Source organism: Chlamydotis macqueenii, chromosome 7 (genome assembly GCF_036417535.1).
Source record: "Chlamydotis macqueenii isolate bChlMac1 chromosome 7, bChlMac1.mat, whole genome shotgun sequence".
NCBI lineage: Eukaryota > Metazoa > Chordata > Aves > Otidiformes > Otididae > Chlamydotis > Chlamydotis macqueenii.
In genome coordinates, this window is record NC_141562.1 from 9,700,664 (window position 1) to 9,713,986 (window position 13,323).

General features: G+C 36.1%; 1 protein-coding gene across 6 annotated transcripts in view; it reads right to left on the reverse strand.

Annotated features, from left to right (window-relative positions):
- CCSER2 (coiled-coil serine rich protein 2) overlaps window positions 1-13,323 on the reverse strand; it is a 75,692-nt gene that overhangs the window by 44,899 nt on the left and 17,470 nt on the right. The window lies entirely within an intron of this gene.

Sequence of the window (13,323 nt, forward strand, 5' to 3'; positions counted from 1 at the left end):
TCATACTTCTCTGTAAACTTAGAAAAGCAGTTGTCAAAGTCACTAAATCATTTAAAATAGACAAATGTCCTCATGACATTCCACAAAAAGAAAAAATAGCCAAACATCCTAGTCAGGTGTCACCTTCATTCTTTTTCCACTCCTGAAGAGATCCTGTTTAAACAAAATGTTTGGCATCTACGTTAGCACAACAACGAAGCCACAATACTGTGCTTAACTTGACTCTGATCCTATGGCAATGAATACATTACTACAAATCTAGCAATACTGATTTCGTCTGATACCACACAGGAGAAAAGAGTAATCAAACTAACTCCTCTTGGAGAAGGGGCTGAGGGGAGTGGAAAAAGCCTCTTCAATCAACAGAGGATGTAGGCATTGACACTGGGTTGATTCACTTCGCAGTGGGAGTTTTCATGCCTGCAGCATTAAAAGGACAGAACAATCCTTGTACCATGGAACAATCCAATGCATCCTTCTAATGTCCAAGAGGATCCTTAGAACAGGACTGTGGCAGTGTATTGTACCACTAGTTGTATTCTTTATCGCAACAAATTCATTTTCAGAATTTCCCCATCCTATCAATCAGAAACAAAAAGGCAAAGCTGTTTTTAAGATTATGTTATTCACAAAAACATTGATAAAATAGATGAACAGACATTGCACCTTTTGTCAAAAATTTCTTCAAGTCCAACAGGCTTAAGAATTACAGAATAAGCAAAGCTTCTTCTACTTTATGATTTCTGAAGTTACGGAAAAACATTATAATAAAGCCTCAATACACATCTCAGCAACCCAACTGTAGAGTAAATCCTAAAAATGGGGCTGAATAGCAGGCCAGCTACAAGATACCTAGCTTCCAGGATTTACTGGAACAAGTATTAAAAAGAGCACGAAGACTATAAACATATCAAGCAAAAGTTAATTCACAGGATCCTAGATCTGGGCAACAGAAAAACATCACAAAGTGACAGCTTTCAAACTAGATTTGAGAAGTAGAAGGGAAGAGAAATCTGGACAAGAAACCTGGGGTAGTCTTCAAACTAGATAAGAAACTTGGGTATGTCTCCTCAGAACATAAAAAAAACCCCAAAACCCTACTCTAAAACTTAACCTGGTCTATATGCTTTTGTTTTGCTAAGCTGGAAGGTGTAACTGTGATGCATCAGAAGGGCAAAATAATCCAAAAACCTAATGGAGAAGGAGAACTACAGATTTTGCAATTGTTACTCCATAATTTGAATTCTTGTTGACCAAAAGCATCACTAGAAAATGTGAAAAATTATCTTTTAATTATTCATTACAATATATACACTTTTTCACTATAATACAACAGCTTTTCTTAGATTACATATTCATTGTATACAACAGCGTATCCAAATATTTTTATTTAAAAAAAAAAAATCCATCAATTATCCTGTCAGTATGGCAGAAATATCCACAAAGAAACCTTACATTAATGTAAACAACACTATTTAAAACCCTTATATTAGTTATTCATATTTATTTTCTTTGTATGATCTGCAGCTAAACATGAAAAAAAAAAAAGTATTAAGGCATCAGAGCATCCCAGATGAAACACGCTACTACTTTCTCATTAGTAGTCATGTCTCTGCAGTTGTGAAGATCTCCCAGCTGGATGCTTCTGCCATGACATTTGAACACTGCAGTCAACATGTGGTTGTACTTTCCAAGCAGAACGCCTTTTATTGGCTACACAAGTTCATTCACCTGACTGAAAGCAGGGATCATTGCAGCGAGTTGGCATAATTTTGGAAGAACAAAAATTACTGTGATTATAAGATTCGCTACGCTTTTCATATTTGAAATCAGAAAAAAAAATTGTACTATTTTGCATCCGGAAGTAACTAACATCTCTGTAGTGTCAAAGTGTGTTACAAGTCTTATGCTATACAAAAAGAGCAGTACTGTTTCTTATTTCAACATTCTTTTGCAAACAAAATCTAGATGTGCTTTATGCTCAAAAAAAACCTAGCAGCTTTAGATGCATGAAATTACACATACATTTTCACAATAATTTTATATGTATTTGCATATGCTGCACCTCTTCCGGCAAAATGCTAAAAAATTAAAGATTGTGGATTTTCCTTTAAAAAAAAAAAGGTATTGAGTGGAAAAAAAAAAAAATGAAAAAAGATCACAGAAAAAAAGTTCAACAATCAGATTATAAGCATTGAGTAAAGGGAGAGAACTAAGGAAGAATCTTTCCAAAAACCTCAGGTGGAGTGAAGAGTTTGAGGGTAACACAGAAATTAACACAGTACTTGAAGGATGAAAAAAAAGGAAGTGGCTTTTAAAAACAAACACTGAACAGACTGGGTAAATCAGTCATCTAGAGGCAGCTAAAGGATAACTGCACAAGTCAAACACCATTTAAGGGTGACAGCAGAGAAGAGAAAGACTTCCAGGGTCTTTTTCAGTGCTAATTGTCAGCATCTGACAACACCCCAGAAAGAGGTGGGGTAGATAGAGAAGAAATGAATCAAGAAATAGGAACTCAATACAAAGGTAACATTAAATAAGAACTGAAGAGAACGTTTAAGTGAACGCAGAAAACTGAGACAGACGATAAAGACTTCTTTCACTTTGAGAGGACAGTGGGCACCCAGGAAGGCTACGGGGCTGAACAGAAAAAACCCACTGTAAATAACATCATCATAACGGAGGAAATCACACATGGAGGAGAACGGATACAACTCTGCAAAATACAAAAAATAGGATAGGAAGGGAGATATTTTAAACGCTCTACATTGCAAGTCATATTAAAGATAATTAAGCCCGACATCCAAACAAGTATTTCATCTTTTTCTCATGCTCTGTAAAAGAGGGCTGCTGTGACAACAAATGCAACAAGAACTTTGTTCTGAAAAACCACAATATTTTATGTCTAACTATTAGTTATAACAGCCTTAAATAAAGATTTCTCACTCTTGAAAACATTTTTCGAGAAGCATTGGATGCTCTAACTAGTTTTATTGAAAGTAGAAAGGAAATAATTATTTGATTATTACCCACTGTATCTCAAGGAGCAGCTAGGCTTCTGTATAAGAAATCTGAATTTCAATAGCATGATGAAGGGAGAGGAAGAAGAAAAATCAGAAATATTAACCATTCTGTTGAGACTTCAATTCATAAGCAACAGCACTTTCTCAGCACGTAGCACACAAAAAGCATTCCTTGACTGCCATCTAGCCCCCGGTAACGAGCCTACAAAAAAGAAACTGAACACAAGGGAAAGCGTTCTGCCCATCTTCCTGCAGAAACCCTGCAAAATTTAAGGTTTTTTTTCCTTTAAACAGGCAGATGCTTTTAAGCAGAAAGTTTCCAATTTACTACAGAGGACAGTAACTGAAAGCCATCAGCAGTAAGCATAAATAGTAACATAGAAGTAGCAGAGGCTGAGGAAAGGCAGTCCCTTCCACTCACTGCTGCCAGTCTGTTTTCAGGAAAGTCTACCAATATCAGTTGTTCAGCATTACTTTTACAGTAATGATCTACAAGTAATGGAGCATTTTACGCTATAAAGCAATATGTAATTGCTAAGGATACTCTAAACTGGCAAAAACAATTCTCACTCCACTGACTTGCACTTGTGCGTGCTGCAAGGTTCAGCTTAAAGGAAAACAGGGAGGCTTCAAATAACTGCCAGCTGAGAGGAACCAAACCATAACCTCAGCATTCAGAGGAACACCATGGGCAGGGTTGCTACCAGGAGACAAATTACATTTCCTCTGTGTAGTAAGTTTTAATTAAACCCTAGCTACATTTTTGGTGCAACCTGAATATGACTCGTAACATAGCTTTAATGTGTTCTATTCGTATACAGTCAGCTTAATATACTTGTTTCTTTAATTAGAAACAAAACAATCCTCAAGCACCTCCTAGCTATTTTTGAGTAATTCTGTTTTGACCAATATCTATATGAACCGCTACCAATGCTGGAAGCATGCTGCCGCTTGCGCTGTTGCAAAAGTATATTCTCACTACGTCATCCTGCCACATTTCAACAGCGTGAACCAAGAACACAAAAACACCGTTTACTCAGAGCCACCTCAGATGTGGAAAACCAGTGCTTTGCTAAATTATACGTGATATCAGACTGCAGGTGGCATCGATATGTCCCAAATGCATTGTTAAGTGTTCTTGAAAAGAAAAGAAGTTAAAGTGTATCCCATACTTAGAACTATGGGGACAGTAAGACCCAAATTGGGGCTATACATTTCATCCAGAGGGAACAAAGCTGTGTGTACTACAAAAACAATTGACCCCAACACATATAAGACACACACATTGCCCCTCCTCTAAGTTTCTGAGGCTTCGCAACAGAAAATAATTTGGAAAAAGATTCAATACTGATGCTTGTGTAACTTATTAAGACACAATTTTAGGTAAAAAGGAAAAGTAAAAGGAAATTGTGCCAATCTAGGTGTTTTTAATCAAGTTGCCTGTACAATGTTCAGAAACCCAGTTAGATAGGTTAGATGTATGTCTTGATTAGTTTTACATATTTTTTTTAAATTGCTTTTCTTATTTATACTTGAAAAAAATACTTCACCTTTAAGACTACTGTTCTCTTTGGGCACATGTTTACCTGCTCACTATGGTCTGAAGCTTTCCTAGGAGTAAGGAAAACAATGTGCGAGACCTAAATTCAGCAATACAGTTAGATGAAGTACACTAGAGTAATTCTGTTACTGAAAATTGATGCTATTTAGCAGAATAAAGAAAAAAAGCAATAGCTATAAACTCACATTAAAATGGAACACTGGATAGTAGTTACCAACTCACGCAGGAGACGTCACTTACTAGCTTATGAATTAAAAATACTAATTTCTACCAGTATTTATTCTCATATTTCACCCAACAACATATCATTTGCTGCTTTCTCTCTCTGCACCACACAAATTCAAAGCCGTCATTAACGGCCACCACAAATGAAACACAAGAGTACAAGTGAAGTTGCCTTACTTGATTTTACCAGCCAAACCAGCATGAGAAGATCTACTGTGTCAGTTCCGAATCAAGCAGCTCTCAAAGGCATACATGCCTTCCCATCCCGAAGGAAAAAATGTAATGTGCCATAAGAGCCTGTTCACAAAATGTCCTGCCCCTCAAACCAACATCACAAGATGTTTGTGCACTGCAATATTGTCATATAACCTCTTAGTAACATTTGACAGCAGGAACATGTACATCACACAAGACAGACAGAAACACCATCTCATTAAATACTCCAGTTTCTCTCTATCTGCCATTGCTGAAATAATTAAGCTCTGAAGTTGAAGCCTAGAGAGTGGTGGGAGGGCAGAGTGTGCCTATTTCCCCTCTGAAGCCAGTACTTCTGAAATCTAGGTCTCTACTTCCTTTCTCTGCCACGAGCAGAAAACCACCTGCCACCAAACTTTGGTGAAAGAATGGCTGAGGAACTCTGCTAACAGAACATACTGAAACCAGTTTGTACTCTTAGTTCTGTATTAAGAAAAGTAATAATACAGACTGAGTTTTACAGAGCAGTTGCATAGTTTTCTATTAAAAGCTTAACTGTGGACACGTTAATCAAGGATGCTCTTCCATTAATTTAATACGTCCAGAAATATTATCTATTCATAATGGAGAATAAATGCAAAAAGGTGACACTGACTTTTGAGGCTTTGAAATCATAAATAAGCAGTCTAACAGTTAGCCAAATATAATTTTTTTCGGCACAACTGAAAGTTTTTTAGAAATTGAGGATGTGAAAAACAAATGCCAGAAATTTCTATACTTATAATACTAGAAAAACGAAAGCAATTATACGACCTAATAAAAACAATGAAGTTTGAACAGCACATTTCAAGTGAGTCAGCATCATTTTGGTTAGATTCTGGAACACGGCATGAAGATGTCGAGAAAAAAAGAGCATGCAATTTGGACACGGCCTTATCAGCTTAAGTAGAGGTTACCAGCAACATCAGCTTCAGGTAAGTGGCACACAGACGCATGCCAATGAAAAACACCTTTTAAGGCCAACATGTATTAGATTCCAATCCCTGTATTTCTGAGCAGGAAGTTTGAACCATTATATAAATTTTAGAAAACAAATTAAGACAAAGCTCTTTCATACAGACATCCTAAGGAGAAATGTCAGCTTACCAAGATAATGTACTTGCAAGACATCCTTTTATAATACAAGCAAAATTCAAACATAGTGTTTGCCAAAATCTCACAGAAGACTTCTCGGGCTACTCTGATATCTCTGGCCAAGAGAAATATTGGCCTACAAAGCCAAAAGTCAGGCTTTCAGGTAAAGGAGTGTGAAGGACCAATGAATTATTCAACCTGTGTCGCAGGACAACTTTCCTTTGGCGATGAATTCAACAAATGAAAATTCTCTGATCAGAAGCAGAAAATATAGAACCCCATGCTGCCATTCCACATCAGTGATGATATGTGTCACACAGCTCTGTCCATAAAAACGGTATCCAGCATCCTGGGTACAAAGAAAAATGGAGAAGGAGGTGCAACACAAATTGCAAAGTATCTGACAGCCTCTGGGTTTGCTCTTACTCGCTTCCCAGGAGATTCATAGATATTTTTTTGTTTTCTACAATGTGTCCGCATCCAATTAGACAGATATGCCACTTAGAAATTCAGTTATTGTCCCTAGAGATTTACATGTCTGCATCAAATGATTTCTGAAGCGCCTTTACCATTGGTTTGTTTGAATACTTTCTAGGTAATAGCTAGGTAAACATCCCCCTACATTGCTACTACGTTCCCACAGACAGTGACATGCTAATGAATTCCAGTATCCATTCACACACCTACAGGGAGAGACTGCCCAGTTTCCTCCTCTGTGGTCCAGTTATGCTGCAACAGTGACCAGATAAACTGGCAGTAGCAAGAAAGACTAAATGTCTGGGGTCTCACAGGCTTGTTAGATAGCATCTTCAGGTACCAAAAGAGGCACAGCTAATTCAAAATCCAAATTGCTTTAATAGAGGTATGAGAAGATTCTCCAAGATTAGGGTCGTTATACTTAATTAAATATTGTTATACCACAAGAATAATGCCTTGTCGTTGCTTTCAACCTCAGTCCCACACTGAAGTCCTGGGCATCTAGATTCATTCACAAATTCTCAAGTCTGTTATTAGTTGTCCCTGTACCAACTTCTCAAAGAAAGAAATTAAAAAAAAAAAAAACAGAAACAAAATGATGACATTATTAAATATACACTTCTAATTAATTCAAGTCAGAACAGCACTGATCGAGGGGAAACCAGCCCGTGGTTTCAGGCACAGAACAAATTCAGACCCTTCTTAAGGAAGTGCCCAACTGAAGTACACCAACTACTTTGAGGAAGCACCATAGGAGTACACAATGCAATTAACTCTCTGTATTAGCTTAACTTTTTATTAGCCAAAAGACATTAATTTTAACAAAGGACGAAATGCAATTAGTCAACACTGTTAATTTGAGTACAGACTGTCAAAAAAAAAAAGTCTCTCCTTTGAGAAAGATCTTTGTTGTTCTCTGCTGAACCACATTAAGAATTTTGAGACAAAGACTTCAATCTGTTTCAGAAAATCTTAGATACAGTCTAGGAAAAAAAACCCAGAACTGCCAATGAAAGTAAGGTTTATTAAATAATATAGTCCACAAAAGCAGTGCTGCTTCAGGAACTTAACAGGCAACTCCCATGCACTCACATATATGAAAATTTATTCATTTCACCTTTGAAAAACAGTGATACACGGTTTTTTAGGGAGAAGATCAGGAAATATTGTTCTGAAATAAACCCAGAATTGTCTGCAAATTACAAGTTTCAATCAACACCACTGCTAGTATCTAAACAAAGTAGCATGACATTTGCTTTTGACATTTTTTTTTTTCCTCAACTTTACCTGTCATTTCCTTCCACTAAAACAGAAAGCCAGCTCAACTACACTCCCTCTATCATATATACATCAGCCAAATAAAAGCATAGAGAGCATACATGTGAAAAAAAAAAATAAAGAAAGAAAGACCACATTTGTGGGAAAGAGATGAGATAGTGTCTTGGAAGAAGCTATGTCAGCACATTTCTGCACTGCTTAAATCAGAGCTGTGATACAACTGGGAATAAATTTAAGAAATCCTTCCTCTTGAAGAATCTAAATTTGAGCACAAGGCACAAATATACCAATAATATACGACATACTGATGATAACACCAAATATTACTAGTCATTTTAAATTGATCATTCATTCTAAAAATAGACAAATAAGACTTCATAAGACTCACTGAAAATCACAAAGTGTGGCAGATCAGCACTTGGGATCTCTTTACTCATAGCTAATTGAGCTATTTTCTATACTAATAGCAAGTACACTCAATGTATTGGTGAACAAAACCATTCAGTTGACTCTGTCTCTTACCGGGGAAAAAAAGAAAAAGCTGAATGGCATGCAAATCTTTCCTGACTGGAACATCTCCACTAATGGAGGATTTTAATATCAACTTGCAGACAGAAAAGCAGATACAAGAATGTGGAGAAAAAAAAGCCTTAGATGTTGGAAACCTAAGGGTTTCAGTAATGGCTTACGTAAAGACACCATGAAAAACTAAATCAATTTAAGAGTCTTTGTTTCAATAACAAAATTATATGAATATAGTCTTTGACACAAAAACGAAGATTACACAGCAAAGCAGTTATTTTTTTTTAAGCCTTTCTTTTACATTTACCTTCAGTGTCTTATAATCTTAAGACACTTCACTTGCAACATGAAAAGCAGAAAAAAAATCTCCAAATTTAAACTAGCTCATTAGATGGAAACTGCTTTTCATGTGAGCTTCTTGCAAGTAGCTTGCACCTGAAGGGCTCTTTTCAAGGCTGCTTTTTTCAGAAAGTTACAGCGAAAAAGAAATGTCTATGTCGAGACGGAGATACATACTTAAGTTTCACTACATCCTGTCACATGGATGAAAATGAAGCACAAGACCTTCTGAATACTCTGTACTGAATGACTCAATAAACAAACACTGCTTCTTATGAAAAACTTCATAAGAACACAACTCATTTCCAGTATACTACTGAAACTGAGTTCAAGTCTGTAAACATTGCTTTTAATTCAGAAAGATTTTGTGCTGAAAATGCTTCCAACGGCTGCTACGTAGAGCTGCTAGCACAGTACAGAGACTCAATATTTACCCGTTTGGAATTAGCACTGTGTCATTACCAAAATAATTTCATCATTTCTATCATAGTTCTACATACTTTAGCAAAAAAAACGCACTGGGTGAGAGATATCTTACCGCAAATGGCAACCTCTAAGGGATTTACACTTCATAAAAGTATCTCAAATACTACTTTAAAAAAACAAAAAAAAAAAAACAATCCTTACATATCTGAATAGCTGTTTTATTCCACGCTTTTACATTACCTTAAGCTTACTTGCACTTGTATTTTTGTTACGGCTGTAACAAAACAGTTCAAAACTTAAAAAGCCCAGCTTCTCATAGAAGGAGAACTATGGCTTAAGCATTAGCCTCCTGAAGAGAACACACAACTAAAGAAAGGCAGATGGGAAGACAACATCTAGAACAGTTCACTCTGCAGAAGTAGATGTATTAAACACACATTACAAGTTTGAATTCATATAATAAATTAGCCATCTGAGAAATCAAACTGGCAATTTTAAGCTTACTATAAAGTCATTGTGAGAAGTGAATTACTAAAAAAATTAAGGTAATTAACACTAAACTACTTGTAAATAACTAAATCACCGTAAGAAATTAATGATTTAATTAAACAATGGTATTTTAGCAAGCCTACTTTCTTTAAGAAGCAGAGTATATTCCAGCATATTTCACTGTGAGTACCTATGCCTCTTGAACCAGAAAGCATTCTACCCAGTCTCAAAAACTAAGTCAGAATTGCCCTTTCCCAGGTTTCAATCACAAAGGGAAAAAAAACAAGACAAGATCTTACAAGATTTTATAAAATTACCTAGGAAGAAGAGAAAAATGTAACTATTTTACACTCTGCTAAAATTCTGGCCACATGTCAAAACAGATTCATTCCATTGAGATCCAAATTTCATCCCAAAAGCAATTAAATTCCCAGCAAAGCAGCTAAAATCCATCTGTCTCTTCAAGTCAGATTTTAATTATTATTCCATAATCCTATATCCTTATAATTACATTGATGCTCATTCTGCACATACCCAAAGTACTAGCTTTATAAGTTTCAGGAAAAACTAACATAATACAAATATTCACATTGTTACTAGAGCCTACAGTAAAAAGAGATCAGAAGACTCAATCTCTGCTGTCTTTTTTTAAGATAGGGTCTTGATATGACCTGGTAATACAGGGAACACTCCTAAAAGTTTCCTGTCTAAACCTATTTGCCCAAATCAAACTGCTTTAAAAGAAAAAAAGAAAACAACAACAAAAACCACAGACACACACATCGCAACAACTTGTTCTCTAGAGAGCACTAAAGATAGAAGCCAATGCTAATGGAATATTTTCAGTTTGAATTTATACTTTTTGCAGACTAATATGCACCAGAAAATTGCAGTGTTTTTAAAAAAGCACATGCCTCAGAACAACACACAAAATAACAACTCTATTATCTATCCTATTCTTAATGTAAATAAGAACTTTGTCTTTCCAGAAATATTCAGAGCTTCACTTTGAATAAACACAGACTAAAGCTTCTCATGAGTGTACTTAATACAACGGACAGGAGAAAACAAAACAGCTCAAACCTTGCTACAGCAAAAGAATAATTATCAGTTAAGCAAAGAAGCGATGAGACTCCAGTTAGGATGTTTTAAGCCACGTTACTTATATGTACGTTGAACAGTATTTATAGACAAAAATTAATGAAAGGAAAAGTGCAGCAAGGTTGATATACTAGACTACAGCCCAAATGCCCATTCCAAGAAACGGCGGGGGGGCGGGGGGAATGTTTCCTGCACTCTGATGTGAAATTACTACCAGACTAGCTACCAGACTTTGATGGAATGATAACCCTCTCAGCCGCTCACTGAATTGGCACAAACAAGCCCAATACTGATAGTATCCCCCTGCAATGAAACAGAACTCATCTACAGGAACTAAGAACTCTTCAAAATCTTGGTTTCAGCTTGGATCTGTAAACTGTAGGGGTTTTTTTGTTTAATGAAGACAGTTATATTACAATCATGAGCACAATTCAAACCTAGAGACACAGCAAATGTGTAGATCCACATCAAGCTTCATTGGTTGGGGTTTTTTTCCCTGTCTGTAATCTAACTTGATTTTGTTTACAAGGTCTTTTTGTATTCAAATAACTGTAACCTAAGCTTCATTTATAACTACTCTCACTCACAGGCAGTGAAATGAAGATATGTTTTAACTATAACCCTTAACTTGGTCCCTGACCTAGTTAGCTAGCAACAGGATTGATGAAAGCCTGTACTAAAAAAAAAACCAAAACCAAAATAAACAAACCCCAGAAACAAAACACAGTAGAAGTTGTACCTCACATGACTGAGCAGCCTTCTGCCATGAAGCAGGAAAGTAGCTAGGTGTCAAAGTAAGCTGCTGAAACACAGGACATGAGCAAACAGTACAGCAAACACTGTAATTATGAAACAGCATTAACAGGATAAAAATCAAAATGGATGGGAAAAAAAACACGATTTTCTATATTCAACTGTAAGTCTTACTTAGCACCTCCTCCCTTCTCCACTTCCTCAAAACCTAGTAAGTTAATTCTTCCATTTTTAAGTCCTCTGTAAAAGCCATTTATTTTCAATAAAGGAAGAAATAAACCCAAGCAGCAAACAAAGATATCAAAAGCTTCTAATGTATCTCTGTTCTACAAGGCTTACAACAGCTTCTATCCATCAGAGCATTGACCATAATTTCATACATACATAAACCAATGGTGGTCACGTATCAAAAACCTAGATACATAGTCCAAAAGCATAAGAAAGTATTATCCTCAATTTGTTTTATAAATTACACTGTATATATCAAAAACATCTATATTTAAAATTTACAAAGGACTAAGTTTGAAAACCTCCTTTTTTTCCTGGCATGCGTCTGGGGAAAAAAAAAAGTGTTTGTTTTTGCAGTGGCTTACATTAAATTTCTTTGTCCCCTATAAACATCAATAAAGCAATACAGCTCATACTGGAAAAGTCTCAAACTGCTTTTTCAAGCTGGCCACAATTACAATGAAAAGTTAATAACCATTTCTAAACTCTTTTAAGCACTACATCCCAGCATCATAACTTTAAACAGAGAGAAAACAATACCACAAGCAGCTGAAAATATATCAGGAATTTGTTTGTAGTTACACATAACAATATAATTACATAACTATGCCAAATTTTCAGAAGTCTCTGCTGTTCTGCTCTTGGGCTAGAGCAGACAACCCCAATAAAATTACAAATCAAAGTCTGAACAGGTGCCACAACCCCTGTCCAAGTTCCAAACTGGTATCCACATTACTAAATTGGCAGTGGTGACACGGTATCTAACATGCCTGAAACACGTGAAGCATAACACGCTGATTACACCAAGTTCTTTTTGTTAGAAGTTCTGACTGTTATTATCATGTTAGTAAAATCTGAGTTGCTTGATTCAAAAGACAGGATAAATTAACATGAACAGCGAAAAGGGATGAAGGACAGACAGACAGTATTTTCCTCAAGCCCACCAAAACCTCAAGGTTGGCTCCCCGACCTCAGGTGGAGAGTCACAGCACTGCAACAACTCTCCATCCATTCTTCAGACTGAATGATGTTTCTTGCAGATCAGTTACGAGTTTAGCAACAGCAAAAAGGTTGTTACGCACCTTGTATATCGCATTTGAGACATACAAAGAGTCCTGCTACAGTGAACTACAGTCAGGTATCTACCTTAAAGATTCTATGCTTGAACTAAGAAATCAAAATAAACTTTGGTTCAAAAGGGTCCTATATGTATACTATACTACAAAATAGGAAGAAGATGATGGAAGAAGTCAGGCAGGCAATAGCTATTTTCTTGCTTTTCCACTCCTAGGTTTCGAGATTGGTAGGAGATATTTAATGTATCATTCACAGAAATGAATTCCTTTATTCTTTGGGAGCACTGCCATGAGAATGCACAAGTAAGGACTTCTTCTGCCCTAACCTGACAATGAGGAAAAATCATGTGTGCAAATAGCCTAATCAAAGTCACCTGTCCAGAAAGAGGAGTTCCTAAACAAGTCTCAAAAAGCTATCAACTACAGGAGAAAGAGAAAACAATTACCAGGTTAAAAATATGTTAATCCTGTTTTTAAAATATACTTAATAAAC